The 15,551-nt window shown below is 36.8% G+C and overlaps 1 protein-coding gene across 1 annotated transcript in view; it reads left to right on the top strand.

Annotated features, from left to right (window-relative positions):
• The window catches only part of clcn3 (chloride channel 3), a 64,416-nt gene that overhangs the window by 15,705 nt on the left and 33,160 nt on the right, over positions 1 to 15,551 (top strand). The window lies entirely within an intron of this gene.

Here is a 15,551-nt window from a genome sequence, read left to right as displayed (position 1 = left end):
CGGAAGCCAACTTTACGGAAGCCAACTTTACTGAAGCTAACTTTACTGAAGCTAACTTTACTGAAGCTAACTTTACTGAAGCTAACTTTACTGAAGCTAACTTTACTGACGCCAACTTTGCTGACGCCAACTTTACTGTAGCTAACTTTACTGAAGCTAACTTTACTGACGCCAACTTTACTGAAGCTATCTTTACTGAAGCTATCTTTACTGAAGCTAACTTTACTGAAGCTAACTTTACTGACGCCAACTTTGCTGACGCCAACTTTACTGTAGCTAACTTTACTGAAGCCAACTTTACTGACGCCAACTTTGCTGACGCCAACTTTACTGTAGCTATCTTTACTGACGCCAACTTTACTGACGCTATCTTTACTGAAGCTAACTTTACTGATGCTAACTTTACTGATGCTAACTTTACTGAAGCTAACGTCTGTCATTGTTTCTATAGTCTTGCGTTATAATCGTAACGTTACGCCGTCATGCCTGAGTGTTTTGTACCAGACTGCTCACACACGAGCAGCGGATCTCGCTCGTTGTTTCGCTTCCCGGGAGATGTAGTTCATCGAGCGATTTTCACATAAAACTAAATGTTATTCTTCTGTTTCATGACAAACTGCAACTTTCTTGACTTTCATAATTATCTTTTAAATTGACAAACATCATATGTGTAATTCAGGGCACAGTTTAGACGGAATAAAAAGATAAGTTGTCTCTCGCCATTGACTACCGTACATATTTTTTCCGAAATAAGGTCCCATGAGCCGGAAGCGGAGGGGGAGGGGCTTAGGCTCTCTATACGCTGATTTCACGCAGCCGCCATTTTTAAATCGAAAGCGAGGCTCTGGTGGGAAGAACCCCGGAAGTACAGATACCAAGTACCAACCTGAAGCTGCTGCGGCGATTTACACTATTGGATGTTAATATCCAATATAGGATATGAATATAGTTCGTTCCTGCTTCTTTATTTACTTTCGGAATTATATACACTCACCTAAAGGATTATTAGGAACACCTGTTCAATTTCTCATTAATGCAATTATCTAATCAACCAATCACATGGCAGTTGCTTCAATGCATTTAGGGGTGTGGTCCTGGTCAAGACAATCTCCTGAACTCCAAACTGAATGTCAGAATGGGAAAGAAAGGTGATTTAAGCAATTTTGAGCGTGGCATGGTTGTTGGTGCCAGACGGGCCGGTCTGAGTATTTCACAATCTGCTGAGTTACTGGGATTTTCACCCACAACCATTTCTGGGGTTTACAAAGAATGATGTGAAAAGGGAAAAACATCCAGTATGCGGCAGTCCTGTGGGCGAAAATGCCTTGTTGATGCTAGAGGTCAGAGGAGAATGGGCCGACTGATTCAAGCTGATAGAAGAGCAACTTTGACTGAAATAACCACTCGTTACAACCGAGGTATGCAGCAAAGCATTTGTGAAGCCACAACACGCACAACCTTGAGGCGGATGGGCTACAACAGCAGAAGACCCCACCGGGTACCACTCATCTCCACTACAAATAGGAAAAAGAGGCTACAATTTGCAAGAGCTCACCAAAATTGGACAGTTGAAGACTGGAAAAATGCTGCCTGGTCTGATGAGTCTCGATTTCTGTTGACACATTCAGATGGTAGAGTCAGAATTTGGCGTAAACAGAATGAGAACATGGATCCATCATGCCTTGTTACCACTGTGCAGGCTGGTGGTGGTGGTGTAATGGTGTGGGGGATGTTTTCTTGGCACACTTTAGGCCCCTTAGTGCCAATTGGGCATGGTTTAAATGCCACGGCCTACCTGAGCATTGTTTCTGACCATGTCCATCCCTTTATGGCCACCATGTACCCATCCTCTGATGGCTACTTCCAGCAGGATAATGCACCATGTCACAAAGCTCAAATCATTTCAAATTGGTTTCTTGAACATGACAATGAGTTCACTGTACTAAAATGGCCCCCACAGTCACCAGATCTCAACCCAATAGAGCATCTTTGGGATGTGGTGGAACGGGAGCTTCGTGCCCTGGATGTGCATCCCACAAATCTCCATCAACTGCAAGATGCTATCCTATCAATATGGGCCAACATTTCTAAAGAATGCTTTCAGCACCTTGTTGAATCAATGCCACGTAGAATTAAGGCAGTTCTGAAGGCGCAAGGGTGTCAAACACAGTATTAGTATGGTGTTCCTAATAATCCTTTAGGTGAGTGTATATATATATCTAAAAAAATATATATAAATGAATTTCACTGTATATAATCTAAAGTATGAAAGAAATGTATGTACATTTTTAGAATAACTATTTTCTACATTAAACACAACACTACGCCATCGCATTCGCGACTCTCCTATGATTAAAGGCGGCACTTCCGGTTTAGTTCCCACCGGAGCCTCGCTTTCGATCTCAAAATGGCGGCTGCGTGAAATCAGCGTATTGCAGTTCCCGCCAGTAGTCGGCAGCAGTGACGCACATCCGAGTGAACGAGGCGGAGTTAGCGAGTGAAGGGCGGGATCATTTCGGACTGGAACGCAGCAATAGTGAGCACAGATCCACATTTCGGAAATCCCCCGGAAATAGTAGACCATCCCGGGATTCTGACACACTCTTTTCAACACACTATGCTTTGAGACACACTTATTTTAATCTCACACACTGTCTAGGACGGATAGTGTGGCGTTGAGACGCAGGGCTGGTCAGTTCCTGATCTCACTCGATTGAATATTCAGTTTCAAACGCATTTTTACAAGTAAAACGCGAACCCTGTCATGTTGAAATAAGTGCTAGTGATTGTTGTTTTCTACTATATTAATTTAATCATGTCAGTATAAGAAATGCTGCATGAACGAACCACAGCTCAAGTGCTTATTATTATTAGTAGTAGTATTATTTTTAACAGACACCTCTTAGAGTTATTATGTTCACATGATTTGTAAGAAGTCTCTTCTGCTCACCAAGGCTGCATTAATTTGATTAAAAATACAGTAAAAACAACAATATTGTGAAAATATTATTACAATGTAAAATAACTGTTTTCTATGTGAATATATAGCAGAAAGTAATTTATTCCTGCGATCAAAGCTGAAAATTCATCATTACTCCAGTCTTCCGTCCTATTAATGATGAAATCACTCGTCTAATATGATGATTTGCTGCTCAAGAAACATTATTATCAATGTTGAAAACACTTTATTTTTGGGGAAACATCTTTTCCGGATTATTTGATAAAAAAAAGTTCGTAAAAGAACAGCATTCATGTGAAATATAAATCTTTTGTAATATTAAATATGCATTTACTGTCACTTTTGATCAATTTAATGCATCCTTGCTGAGTAAAAGGATTAATTTCTTTTTTCTGAGTGCAAGTGTGTATTGGGTCAGTGTTTCTTCTGGCACAAACGCGCGGCCGTTGGTATTGGGTGCTTCTTCTGTGAGTGTGTGTCTTTATTAGTGGATTAGTGTCTTTATTAAGAAGAGAGCTTTACACACAGAAGTGTGTTTTCTGCATGAGATCCGTTCCTCATTAGTAGGTTCATTATTCATGAGTCCGGCAGAGCTTTGTTGAATGGACCAGCACACACAACAAGAGTCTCTGAAACATTGAGGTGTCACATTTCATCCAGCAATCTCTGCGCTGTCAGACTCTCTCAAAGACTCGTCGCCTGTCCGACACGGGCCGGCGCTGAGGGGCAAACCAGGTACGGCTCGGGGTTTGGGGGGAGAACAATCGAATTGCAAGTTTTCTGAGGAAAAATTGTGATTTTTAAAATGCGATTTAAAAAAGAAAAAGAAACCAGGTTTGCTGTGCTTGTTTGTAGGGCTGCACAATCTGGACAAAATTTGTGACTAGATATCAATATGGCTTTATAATAATAATACAAATAATAATATTAAATAAAATATAAAAACTACTAAATAAACACAGAATATAAAAATTTACTATTGTAATATTTAAATAAAAAATAAATATTGAAGAAATACAATATGAAAATATGTTTTGTACATTACAACTGTAAAATTTACTTTAGTTAATTTCTTTGTGTACAATTTGAACAACATTTTGTATATCAATAATAGTAATAATAATAATAATAATTATTATTATTAAATAAAATAAGAAATATTACTCTTATAATATTTCACAAAAAAATTGAATAATTATTAAATACAATATAAAACATTACTTTTATTTTATTTACAACTGTAAAATTACAATACTAATATTTATGGCTGTTTCGATTTAATTTCTTAATGCACAATTTGGCCCAAATTGTGTCAGGATATATCAATATGGATATAAAATAATAATAATTATTGTTGGTGTTATTTTTAATAAATAATGTGTACTAAAACAAAACACTAAATTACATTATTACTATTGTGATATTTCATTGTAAAATAATACATATTGTATTAAAAAACCCAATATAAAACATTACTTTTATTTTACATTACAACTGGAAAATCACAATATTAATATTTATGGTTGTTTTAATTTTGATTTCTTTATGCACCTTTTGCGCTAATATTCTGTGAGCATATCAAATATATCATATATGGGTAAAATAATATATACTACAAATTACAAAATAAAAATATAACTATTGTAATACTTCACTGTAAAATAAAATAAAAGTTAGTATTTAAGAAAAACTATAATAATAATACTTTTTATTTTACATTAAAACTGTACAATTACAAGACTAACCTTAATGGTTGTCTTTTAAACATTAAATCATCAAGCTTTTATCCTGATACCCTTATGTTTAGGCATGTTACCTTCACGAATACACAATTAGCGATTTCGTTTTTAATTTTTAATAATCGTGCAGCCCTAAAACCAGTCTAGAGAGAGCTACTTTATTAAACGATGGGGAATCAGGTGTAAAACTGGCATGAATGAAGGCGAGTCGGACCGGAAACGTGTGTATATAAAGAAATGCCACATGGGAACCAGTTTGACTGCCCTGTCACCTTGAAGGCGGCGTTCCAGTGAGTTCAGACTGGTATCCACTTACTCCGGTTGTTGCTGTATGTGAGTACGTGTCAGATGTGTGTTGCTGTTTATAACCTCGGTGTGATGAAGAGGGTCTCTGGCGCTTCACCCTCACAGGTGTTCAGTTTCAATGCTCCGCGTGTGATGATTTCTGAACCAGAAAACACTAGCAGGACTGAGGCGCTTTGATTTAAACACCATAACAAAGCCTATGGGTGACCTCATCACATAGTCCAGAGCTGTTGCCTGGCAACAGCAGGATTATTGCTAAAGGTAAATGGTGATTGTGGGGTGTGAAGGTCTACTTTCTTGAGTACTGAAATAAGGTTCTAGGTGCTTGTGTGTGTATGAGTGTGTGTGTGTGTGTCAAGTCAAGCCACCTTTATTTATATAGCGCTTTTTACAATGCAGATTGTTTCTAAGCAGCTTTACTAATTTAGTTCATTTATATATATAGCCGCTCTGGAGAAAACAGTGATGTCATCGTCCAGCTCAGTTCAGTTCTCATATAATGGTGTCAATGCAGGAGATCAATAATATTGTTGAATATTAAGTGTCCCCAACTAAGCAAGCCAAAAGCCAAGGCGACAGACAGTGGCAAGGAACCAAAACTCGGGTAACAGAATGGTTGGGAAAAAATATCATCAGAAATTGTTCAATTGTTAATTATTAATCACAAATGGCAAAAAAGCCATGATTGGTCTAAGGTTTTGAAATGGTGTCTGTCTATATAATGCAAAGGCTTTGTGCGCTGCTTTCATGTCATATTTAGGCTGAGATATCTCCGATATCTAAGAAGTACGTCTTATTTACACAGTTGTGTATACATTTTGAAGACATCGTAATATCATTTTATCGTTCCATGATACAAACAGACAGGCTAGCCGCTAGCAAACCGAACGCGACGGTTTTTTATTCATTTATTTTTATTAGATATAAGACAAACATGAAACATTAACAACTATAACAAGACATCCAATAAGATAATAACAAAACAAAAAAAAATGGTGTACATACAATAAAGCGAATGCGACGTGTGTGAGCGCGTCTAGAACGTGCTGACGTCATCGGCTGCCGCATTGACGCACTGCAGTGACGCAATCACGCTGCTGTCTTCTCAATCTCACTCATTCAGCGCTGCTGATCATGGCCGCCGCTCTCTCTCCTGCTGCTCGAGCGCGCCTGTGACCCGAGGATCGCGATGATCGGTGTGGAGGAGGTCTCCGCGGACCCGTATCTCCCGTACGACGGTGGAGGGGACACGATCCCCCTGCACGAGCTGAGCGGCAGAGGTACGTCACTATTCGACCGACCGCGGACCGAGACACTCATCGCCGATAATCGATAATGCGTATCAGCCTGTATGCGCGCGCGTCATGCGTGTTGTCAGTGTCGGTAAGCTTTGAGCGCGTGTGCTGACAGGAGACAGTTTTTCACACGCACTAATCGGTGTGTGTTATTACATCAGTGGGAGTGTGTTGCAATGCACTCATAATAACGTGTTGCATTTGCAACACAGATGCAAAAACGCACATAATGCGACAGTTCACTCGTCTCCCACACTCATGCGAATGCATGCAGTGTGTTATTTTTTATGTGCGTTATCAGAATTAAAATTTGATTTATTTATTTATTTGTGACAAGCGTGTATTTTGTGCATGCGTATGTGTGGGTTGCTAGACTTGTTTTGCTACACCAAAATCAGATAATTATATAGTTTAGATCTACTGATGGCATTGGGTTTGGTTTAGCGCACAGCAAATATCATAAACTTAGTAAATGGACACTGTAGCATCTGTGAGTGTGTGTTTTGCACCCTTATCTCAGGAGATCTCTAGGTGTGTGTTATGTATTTTTGTTGTTGCATCCTGGATTATAGGGTTGTTATAGTGGACTAAAACCATGACAAAGCTTTTTCATTGCTTATTTTACTTTTATTTTATTTCAGCTAGTTGCCAAGGCAATATCAAAACTAGTACAAAAATAATAATAAAACTATGCTATAGTAATAATACTAAAGTAACACAGAGTTGTTGAAATTGCCTATCATTCATAATTCATAATTCCAACAGGAGAGACTTGTTGCTCTCCTCTGTGTGAGTGCCGTAATGCATTAAGGATAAAAGTCACATGACTTGAAGAATAATCCATCACGATTCGCTATGACCCTCCGCAGGGGCAGTTCTGAGGTCAGTTGATATTCTGTGTTTTAGCCCAAACTAAAATTGGGTATTTTTTATTTAAAGAAAAAAGAAAGGCTTATTGTATTAGTGAAATAATTTAAACTATTAGCAAATAATATTTTATTTTTAAGTATGCATACATTCTTCATGAATCAATGAAATTATAGCATATTTTCAATTCAAAAAGGCAAAATTGAATAAAAAAAAAAAAGTTGAGTAATTTGCGTCACCGGAAACTGTCGGTAGTTGAACATTTCTATTGTAAAACTGTTGTCAAATATAAAATGTTTATCTACCAGGCAGTCATTCACTGTTAACACCCTTCTGTGAACGGGAAGCCCTGCCTTCTTTAATAATTTTGACATTGATGAGCTAGACTAACTTTAGTCATCCTAACAAACAGAGCGGAGCGTAAAGGAGTGCATCAGAGCAGCATCAAGAATATCAAATACATTTCAGTGAATCTCTTATTTGCATCTTAAGTTTATTGCCAATCATTTTGACAGGTTTGCGGAAGTGTTGGAGAGCTTTTCACAATATTCTAATTTTGAATTTGGGGTTTTCATAAGCTGTAAGCCATAATCATCCAAATTATAACAAATAAAGGCTTGAAATATCTCACTTTGCATGTAATGAGTCTATGTAATATATTAGCTTCACCTTTTAAGTTGAATTACTGAAATAAATTAACTTATGCATGATATTCTAATTTTTAGAGTTTCAACTGCCGAGCGTTGTTCACACTGGCCCCGGGCCATCGGGCAGTCCTTATTGTCGAGCCCTGTAACATTAACATGGGTCCTAAAGCTCTTTCCTGATCATAACCCTTTTCCCAGTGATATTCCTCTGAGCTTTTCTCTTTTGTAATGTCTCTCAGCCATCTCTCTTTCTTCAGTCTTTCTATAAATCTCCCTCTTGCTCTCTGGACATGGACACGCCCCCTACTGCTGATTGGCTCACTGTCTCTCCTCCCCTATTATGAGTGAACACGCCCACTACTGCTGATTGGCTCACTCTCTCTCCTCCCCTATTATGAGTGAACACGCCCCTACTGCTGATTAGCTCACTCTCTCTCCTCCCCTATTATGAGTAGACACGCCCCCTACTGCTGATTGGCTCCATAGGCAGCGTGAGATCTAATAGGCCTCATTCACACTTATGTACACTTCTACAGTGCCATCGCACCATAGATAGACTGTAAAAACATATGGACGTAGTGTCCGTAACGTCACCCGTAGGTTTCTGAAGAGCATTGTTGAAGCCTAAAGTGGGCGGAGCCGGCCGTCGCCATCTTGGCAGCGCGTCACTCCCGGGTAAATAAATGGGCAAAAAGGCGATTAGCCGAGGTGACGTGACGCTAACAGACAGCAGACAACGGCTAGTAGTGACATCAGCGGCAATCCACCTGTCACTCAAGTGGCCACGCCCTTAATTATGCAGAACTTTAAGGCTTAATATAATTTAAACGGATGAGTTATAGAAAGAAAATCCCCCCTCACAGTTCTCATGAAGGGCAAAATTAGCTATATAGACCAAAGCCACTTTTTGCACCAGGCTGTAAACACATTTTTTCTGCTATAAAGTTGGACATTTTAACATGGGAGTCTATGGGATTGACTCTCTTTTGCAGCCGGTCTCTAGTGGCCAGTCGATGAACTGCAGTTTAACTCGCTTCTGTGTTTGATTCAAGAGAGAGACCCGAAGGTTGCCGCTTGCATCGCACATCTGCGGTTAAAAAGGAAACTCAGAATTGATTAATCGCAATGCATGGGAGAATCGTTATTTTTTAACCCCTTCCTGACTGAGCAGATCGTTTCAAGTCAGTGCTTCGTTGCAGGCCACAAATGCTGCAGGCATTGCACAACTGATAATATATATATTGATAATATATCTGCTTCTGCGTTGCCTGTTATCGGCCCTGGATGAGGAGCAGCGCGACTCGCTCAATAAACCGTCCTTAAATATGCCGTCAGGTCTTCCGTGAGCAAACGCCGGTTCAGTGTCGGACGAGCCACAGCACAAGCAAACACGTCTCTGTCATATTTAGCGAGTGCAGACGAACATGAACCCAACACAACACACACACTTCTCACCTCACAGGGTTAAATAGCACATCCCTTTAAAATGTTCGCTTTGGTTGATGTTCTCAGTGTAATGTTAAAATGTTCAATTGTGAAGCAGTTCTTAAAGATATAAAAACCTGTAAGACATAATGGCTGCACTCTTTCTTTTTTTTGTCTCAATTTTCAGTCGAAAATCCCTAAAACGAGTTAAATTTACTTGAAAAGCGTCAGATTTTAAGACTTGTGATCCTATTAGCTGTTGATTATTAAAATGATAAATGCAATATTAATATTATTGATATTAATGAAGTATTAAAATGTGTATTTTGTGTCTCTCTGAACTGGCAGATGTTTTTCACTTGTTTGTACTTAAAACATAAAAAGAACAAATTACACTCGTATTAAAGACATACTCTCTAAAAGTAACTCTTAATATTTATGCAATTTTTAGATGGAGGACCTGTAAAATAAGGGGAAGAAACACTTTTTTTTTTTTTTATAGTAACGCTTTGGTTACTTTCGCACTGCTTTTTGTTCACAATAACAGTATTTTGGTGTATTTCTGCATATATAATGTTTTAGCTCATTTGATTATGCTTTGAGCTGCTGATTAAAAAAGAAGTCTTTACCACATTTTACCATGCTTGAGTTGATTTCGTCCCGTAAGCAGTGCAACATTGTGATGGAGGCCAGTGTAAAAGGCTCGTGTGTGTGTGTGTTTACACTGTTGTAGGAATCAGGGACACAAAGATGATCTGCACAGGAAGCAAATGGACTTTAACATGCAGTTTAGTGAGAGCTTGAATTGCAGGTTTGGCTTGTAACCTGCACTGGCTCTTCCTCTCACACAAGCACACACACACTCTTCAGTGACACACGTGTGCTGTTGTGGCCTTGAGTCGGCCCGAGGGTCTCTCTGTGAGTCAGCGGGACGCTTTGGTTCGCTGTACTCGTGTCGGTTCGGCTCGGAGGGGGACGTGTGCGTCTGGTTTAAGCTCTGCGGTTTGTTTGAACGCATTAATCTTGCTCCTGTGAAGAACGTTGAGGGGATTTCTGGTAGTCAATAATTTTATCCCTCAAAACTGTAAATGTTCTCAAAACTAAAAAAAAAAGTGCCTTTGAAAAAAATTCTTCATGCCTTAAAATAGCTTGAATGTAACTCGACACCCTTGCCTAATTTAGTATGCGTGGTTCTATGAATATGCAAATGAGCCCCGCCTCCACTCTGGTTGGCGATCACACGTTGACCTGATTGGTTACAAGGTCGTGTGTGACGTCAGAAACACCAGCGATTTCAAACCGTGTTTTTGAGACTGTCTTTGGTTCACTGCAGCTTTAAGCAGAAAATACTCAGCAATGCTGTCGACTTATGAATTTACACATGGTTTGTCTTAAAGCATATTAAAAACACCATATAGACATATAAACAACATTAAAAGCTTGACTTTCACCACAGGGGGACTTTAAATATATTTTGAGTTTATAGATTCTCTCAATATTGGTAAAGATTTAAATTTCCCCTTGTGATATCAGGTGACTGTCACATGACTAGTTGATTGCAGTATAAAATGAGTCTGAGTGTGTTGCTTTTCCACACCCTGACGGTTATATGTGATTGTTTGTAAAATGTTAGTCACAAACAAATAAAGGCTTTATATATTGTTTTTTTTAAATTATCGAGTGCCTTGTATATATTTAATAGCTAATGATCTTCAGTGTCATACTCTACTTATCTTCTGCCATTGAGTTCTAACAGATTTGATAATAAATGAATATAAAATAAAATAATAATAATAAAATAAGCTATCAATATTAACACAAAACATTTATATTTATAAATTATATTAATATTTAAAAGTATTAAGTGAAAAAATTGCTGTCAGCTATTTTTAAAAATATTAATACTAATTGATAACAATAAATCTATTTATTTCACAAAGTATAATAATTAATAAATAATAGTAATTAAATAACAATACAATAAGCTATTAATATGAACTCAAAACAATACAAAATATTAATTAATATTGTATTCATATTAAAAGGTATTAAAATGAAATAATAGCCATTATCTATTATTTAAAAAAAGAAAATTAATTAATAATCAAAATATTTGAATTAATAAAGAATAATAATAATAAAATGAGCAAATCTTTCACACTAAACAATGTTATTCATATTTACTTAGTATTAAAATAAGAATAGCTGTTTATGAAAAATACACAATAAATAATAAAATTGCTTATTGCTAAATAATAAATAAATTGATAAAAATTACTAATATTATTAATATTAACAAATTATTAAAACAAACTATTAGCTGTTTATTTTTATATTAATAATAATTAAATAATAAACAAAATACATAATTAATTAAAAATTAATATTAACACAACAATGAATCAAGTCACCTTGATTATTAAAAATACTAACAGTAACTAATAAATATTGTTAGAATTCTTTCAATATGATTTCATCTTAGCTTTCAATATGATTTTATCTTAGCTTTCAATATGATTTCATGCTTACTTTTTTCGCAAATGAGTCATTCTTTACTTGCGGTTTTGTGCCCTTATTAATAACACCTGCAGCCACACACACATTTTTCTTCTCATGCGAGTCTAGATGTTGCTCTCGGCTGAATGCGGCCTGTGTTTGTCCTCATCACATGATGCATGTATTTATATTTGTCTGTTTATACATTTCATGTGCTATTTCTGGGTTTACAGTAGCTTATTTTTAATTTTTTTATTAGTGTAACCTTGTTAGCTGTGAGTTGTTTTCTGAGTCACCGGGTAGATCTGTTTCGAGAAAAGGGAAGTGTGTACAAGTGAGTGTTTCTCTAGCGCGTGACGGTGTGTGTCGGATCTGTGTGGTAAAGCTGATTAGCTGATTATCAGCTGTTGTGCTGCGGTTCGGCCTCACCGGTCTCGGGACACCACACACACACACGTCCAGATGACCCAGATCTCATCACTATGGGCATCAGAAAAGATGTTGTAATGAGTGTTGAATGAAGGTGACTTCAGTTGAGGTTTGTTCAGTTCACTAACCCTCAAGTAAGAGCCACTAAATAGTAAGGGTGTAACGATTCACACGTCAAATCATCGGTCTCAAATCCTGCCCATGCAATTGCGCATCTTTCTTAGAAACATGGGACTTTTTAATTGTTTATTGTTTGGATATAATCATTGACGTCTACGGTAGTGCAAATCACCTTTTGAAAGTAACTTGGCGCTTCAAATAACGATTGTATCATTACATCGTTACACCAGTAGGTGGCGACAAGTGACTGTTAAAAATGTGTTTGTCATTGAATCATTCATTCAAGAGATTCGTTCAAAAACGGTGATTCATCCAGTAATGAAACAAGTGAAGTCTTTATGAGTGAGTCATTGAATCATTCATTCAAGAGATTCGTTCAAAAACGGTGATTCATCCAGTAATGAAAAAAGTGATGTCTTTATAAGTGAGTCATTGAATCATTAATTCAAGAGATTCGTTCAAAAACGCTGATTCATCCAGTAATGAAACAAGTGAAGTCTTTATGAGTGAGTCATTGAATCATTCATTCAAGAGATTCGTTCAAAAACGCTGATTCATCCAGTAATGAAACAAATGAAGTCTTTGAGTGAGTCATTGAATCATTCATTCAAGAGATTTGTTCAAAAACGCTGATTCATCCAGTTATGAAAGTGAAGTCTTTATGAGTGAGTCATTGAATCATTCATTCAAGAGATTCGATCAAAAACGCTGATTCATCCAGTAATGAAACAAATTAAGTCTTTATGAGTGAGTCATTGAATCATTCATTCAAGAGATTCGTTCAAAAACGCTGATTCGTCCAGTTATGAAAGAAGTGAAGTCTTTATGAGTGAGTCATTGAATCATTCATTCAAGAGATTCGTTCAAAAACGCTGATTCGTCCAGTAATGAAACAAGTGAAGTCTTTACAAGTGAGTCATTGAATCATTCATTCAAGAGATTCGTTCAAAAACGCTGATTTGTCCAGTAATGAAACAAATGAAGTCTTTACAAGTGAGTCATTGAATCATTCATTCAAGAGATTCGTTCAAAAACACTGATACGTCGAGTTATGAAACAAATGAAGTCTTTATGAGTGAGTCATTGAATCATTCATTCAAGAAATTCGTTCAAAAACGCTGATTCATCCAGTAATGAAACAAGTGAAGTCTTTATGAGTGAGTCATTGAATCATTCATTCAAGAGATTCGTTCAAAAACGCTGATTCATCCAGTAATGAAACAAATGAAGTCTTTGAGTGAGTCATTGAATCATTCATTCAAGAGATTTGTTCAAAAACGCTGATTCATCCAGTTATGAAAGTGAAGTCTTTATGAGTGAGTCATTGAATCATTCATTCAAGAGATTCGATCAAAAACGCTGATTCATCCAGTAATGAAACAAATGAAGTCTTTATGAGTGAGTCATTGAATCATTCATTCAAGAGATTCGTTCAAAAACGCTGATTCGTCCAGTTATGAAAGAAGTGAAGTCTTTATGAGTGAGTCATTGAATCATTCATTCAAGAGATTTGTTCAAAAACGCTGATTCGTCCAGTAATGAAACAAGTGAAGTCTTTACAAGTGAGTCATTGAATCATTCATTCAAGAGATTCGTTCAAAAACGCTGATTTGTCCAGTAATGAAACAAATTAAGTCTTTACAAGTGAGTCATTGAATCATTCATTCAAAAGATTCGTTCAAAAACACTGATATGTCGAGTTATGAAACAAATGAAGTCTTTATGAGTGAGTCATTGAATCATTCATTCAAGAAATTCGTTCAAAAACGCTGATTCATCCAGTAATGAAACAAATGAAGTCTTTATGAGTGAGTCGTTGAATCATTCATTCAAGAGATTCGTTCAAAAACACTGATACGTCCAGTTATGAAACAAATGAAGTCTTTATGAGTGAGTCGTTGAATCATTCATTCAAGAGATTCGATCAAAAACGCTGATTCGTCCAGTAATGAAACAAATGAACTCTTTATGAGTGAGTCGCTGAATCATTCATTCAAGAGATTCGATCAAAAACGCTGATTCGTCCAGTAATGAAACAAATGAAGTCTTTATGAGTGAGTCATTGAATCATTAATTCAAGAGATTCGTTCAAAAACTATGATACGTCCAGAAATGAAACAAGTGAAGTCTTTATGAGTGAGTCATTGAATCATTCATTCAAGAGATTCGTTCAAAAACGCTGATTCATCCAGTTATGAAAGAAGTGAAGTCTTTATGAGTGAGTCATTGAATCATTCATTCAAGAGATTCGTTCAAAAACGCTGATTCATCCAGTAATGAAACAAATGAAGTTTTTATGAGTGAGTCGTTGAATCATTCATTCAAGAGATTCGTTCAAAAACACTGATACGTCCAGTTATGAAACAAATGAAGTCTTTATGAGTGAGTCGTTGAATCATTCATTCAAGAGATTCGATCAAAAACGCTGATTCGTCCAGTAATGAAACAAATGAAGTCTTTATGAGTGAGTCGTTGAATCATTAATTCAAGAGATTCGTTCGAAAACGCTGATTCATCCAGTAATGAAACAAGTGAAGTCTTTATGAGTGAGTCATTGAATCATTCATTCAAGAGATTCGTTCAAAAACGCTGATTCATCCAGTGATGAAACAAATGAAGTCTTTGAGTGAGTCATTGAATCATTCATTCAAGAGATTCGTTCAAAAATGCTGATTCGTCCAGTAATGAAACAAGTGAAGTCTTTACAAGTGAGTCATTGAATCATTCATTCAAGAGATTCGTTCAAAAACACTGATACGTCCAGTTATGAAACAAATGAAGTCTTTATGAGTGAGTCGTTGAATCATTCATTCAAGAGATTCGTTCAAAAACACTGATACGTCCAGTTATGAAACAAGTGAAGTCTTTATGAGTGAGTCGTTGAATCATTCATTCGAGAGATTCGATCAAAAACGCTGATTCGTCCAGTAATGAAACAAATGAAGTCTTTATGAGTGAGTCGTTGAATCATTCATTCAAGAGATTCGTTCAAAAACACTGATACGTCCAGTTATGAAACAAATGAAGTCTTTATGAGTGAGTCATTGAATCATTCATTCAAGAGATTCGTTCAAAAACGCTGATTCATCCAGTAATGAAACAAATGAAGTCTTTATAAGTGAGTCATTGAATCATTCATTCAAGAGATTCGTTCAAAAACGCTGATTCATCCAGTAATGAAACAAATGAAGTCTTTATAAGTGAGTCATTGAATCAGTTTGAGTTGGTGTTTAGCGTTTTTACCACGCTCCTCCTCGTGTGTGTTTGA

Source organism: Rhinichthys klamathensis, unplaced genomic scaffold (assembly GCF_029890125.1).
Source record: "Rhinichthys klamathensis goyatoka isolate OS25496 unplaced genomic scaffold, OSU_Roscu_1.1 h1tg000039l_1, whole genome shotgun sequence".
Taxonomy (NCBI): Eukaryota; Metazoa; Chordata; class Actinopteri; order Cypriniformes; family Leuciscidae; genus Rhinichthys; species Rhinichthys klamathensis.
The sequence above is the reverse complement of the archived record's forward strand: the minus strand, read 5'-3'. Positions and strand labels throughout refer to the sequence as shown.